The sequence below is a fragment of the Esox lucius genome, chromosome 19 (assembly GCF_011004845.1).
Source record: "Esox lucius isolate fEsoLuc1 chromosome 19, fEsoLuc1.pri, whole genome shotgun sequence".
Classification (NCBI taxonomy): Eukaryota; Metazoa; Chordata; class Actinopteri; order Esociformes; family Esocidae; genus Esox; species Esox lucius.
Window position 1 is genome coordinate 8,619,527 of NC_047587.1, and position 3,040 is coordinate 8,622,566.

The window sequence follows — 3,040 nt, forward strand, 5'->3', positions numbered from 1 at the left end:
ATTCAACAATAAAGAAAGTTTGCCAGTACGGCTTTGATAAGGACAATAGATAAAATATAGATGATGTTAGGGCCTCAACCAGTCTCTGCCTCGGGCCCCATATCTCTAAAACTGCCACTGACACTAAGAAGTACTGTTTTCAGCTTGTCTGCTATGGGATTCGAATCAGTAATCTTTCGTTTACTTACCTAACTCTCTCAAACACTAGGCTACCCTGCCCTATTCTTCTCAACAGTGGACCGTCACTGATTTATCATGAATTACACATCGACTTACCACGGACACACTGACTTAACATTCTCACATTCAATCACTTACCGCTGTCAACAAATGGGCTCCAGCTCCAGCCTTGTCTCAATTTCTGTTCAAACCTCTTAAAAACACAAATAAAGCAACAAATTCCTCTCTATGTTTCCAACAAACTTTCTGGGGGAAAAAAACATCTGCGCCCATACTGTGGTGTATAGGCACGTGCTTCGTAATGAGTCTCACAATGAACAAATGAAAATGAAAAAAATACGTTGTCATTAGAAATAACGGAATAACTAGATGTGATTTCTCTTTAATAAAAAAAAATATCAATTTGTACAAACGTAATAAAATAAGACTAGACATACTAGTAGATTTTTTTTTTAAGTGTCATAAATCATTTAATTCCTTTTCAGAATGGAAATGTCAGATAGGCCATACATTACGGCTGATCTTTGCTCATAGTTGTCCTATGGCTTAGGGAAGCACAATTACTGTACTTTCTTATAGACGAACATTAATGGAAACATGGGTATTTGTTTTAATTATCGTACTTCTGTCTGTATTGCATATTTTTTTGTAATCAAGGCAATTAATATATAGTAGCCTACTATATATCTAAATTTGCTTGTTTCCATGAGCTTGATTCTCAGCAAAACAATACATTTCGAATTGAGGTCACAGCAGGGACGGCGCTTTAGCCCCCCTAAAATATCAATTAACCCCCCCTAAATAAATCAATATACAAGTCCATATTTTCTCCGTGAATTCATTTTTTTCCGTCACACTTTCCATCACATCTAAACTTCTTCTACAAATTGTATAGACATTTGTTAGAAGTTGATTTGGCATCATGTTCGGTAGTGTTTGATGCTTTGACCGTAACTTGCTCATCTGAAGCGAGCTGTCATCTGTAAATACAGCTAACGTTTCTAGTGTTCGGGGGAGTAAATCCTCTCAAGATCAAAATGTAAAGGCATTGGAAAGCGGTACGTTTTGCTAAGCAATATACTCTTTCAGCTAGCCCACCACCATTTTTATAGAAATGTATGTAGGTAAAAAAAAAATCTTAGATCGTTAAAATTTCATGACTGGAATTTGTTTTGACAAGTGGCAGTTCGTGATATTCGACTTCCGCGACAGACGTTATGTAATATCAATGTGATCAGTCTTTTTTTTCTTTTTCCACAAGTCAAGAAAGCTAGCTACAACTTTCTAGTAGACACTTAAGAGAAGACTAAGATCTGTCATTTGTAATACAAATAAAAATAAATTATAATGTAATTAAACAGGGGGTCGTATTTTACTGAAAATATTAATTTTCCATTAAAAACATGCTAGCTAACATTTGTATTTCACTAATAATCATCAGAAACACAGTTGCAAAACTGCGTGTTTGACAGATTGATATTTGTTTGGGTTTGAACGTATTCTGTTCTGAGGAAGGGAGATCCGGTTGTTAAATGTTTATTTTTTAATGACTTTATTCCAAGAAATTACTAAATCTGTTTTTGAAATGATTCAGAATGATTCAGAGAAATCTCGCTTAGAATATAGTGTATGTTGATGTTCATTTATAAACTATAGTTGACAAAAGTATTTTGGCTACATACAACAGCCGTTTTGTGACTTTTGTTGGTGTGGGATGGCTGAAAACAGACTGGACTTTAATTTCTTTATTTAAAAAATAATCAAAAAGAACCTTATTTTGATAGATTTTACACCCATTGTTACTCTAAAAAGATATGATGAAAATATGTTTTGGGGAGTATGCCCAGACCCCCCAAAACAAGCCCTAGCCCCCCCATCCATGATTTTCTAGTGACATCCTTGGGTCCCAGCCAGAAAAAAAACGTCAGAACCCATAACCTAGATAAATCATGAATAGTAGGATGTCCAGGACAGTGAATAGTAATCCTGAATCAAACGGTTTATTATGCAACTCTAAGTGGCTACTGTAGAACACAAATCAAAAATAAAAATAACCAACTCTGACAGCGGTCTCCCTGTTCCAGGATGTTAAGAGAACAATGCAAGAATGGCAATGAAACAGAACCTGCATTGTACCAGCTCTGTCACACCAACAAGGACGCCTGGCATTGGAACATTCCTGGCTTTCTTTTGATTGGCAGGCTGAAGGGGGGCTCACCTGCTGGACTCCACCTAACAGAGTAACTGATGAATGTGTCCTAACACAATTATCCAAGTGGGTCAATATAGTTCTAACTTGTAGCAAAATTCCCTTGGAATACATTAAATCTAAACTAGGTTAAATAAGTGATTAGAGGCTTCCTTACTCTAAAAGTAGTCTGGCCTCAGCCTCAGCAGCTAAAAAATGTATGGAAGTAATGGGGGTACAGCCACTGCCAATTTTTTCTCCAAATAACAAACTATTTAAAAGATCATTTGGAATAAAATAAATCTAAGACATGCTCACACCTTTACTTCCATAGATGAAGCTAAAGTTGGCTGAGGTTTGTTATGGCTATTACATGAAAACGGAACCGTGGTTTTTCTTGAACCAATTAACATTGTGTTAAAAGAGCGAATTTCCCCTTTAAGTAAATACCTTTTTTCTGTTGTGAATCTAACACCTATCGCACAGATCAATTACGAACCAAAACAATTTTACTGAGACCACCTGCTGTTGACATACTCAGGCATGGTGTAGTTCGTGAATCTAACACCTGACCCACAGATCAGTCACCATCCATTCAAACGACTGGCGCCACCTGCTGTTCAAATACACAACCTTGTGGAGTATACTGTACAAACTGACAGGAAGAAGTGA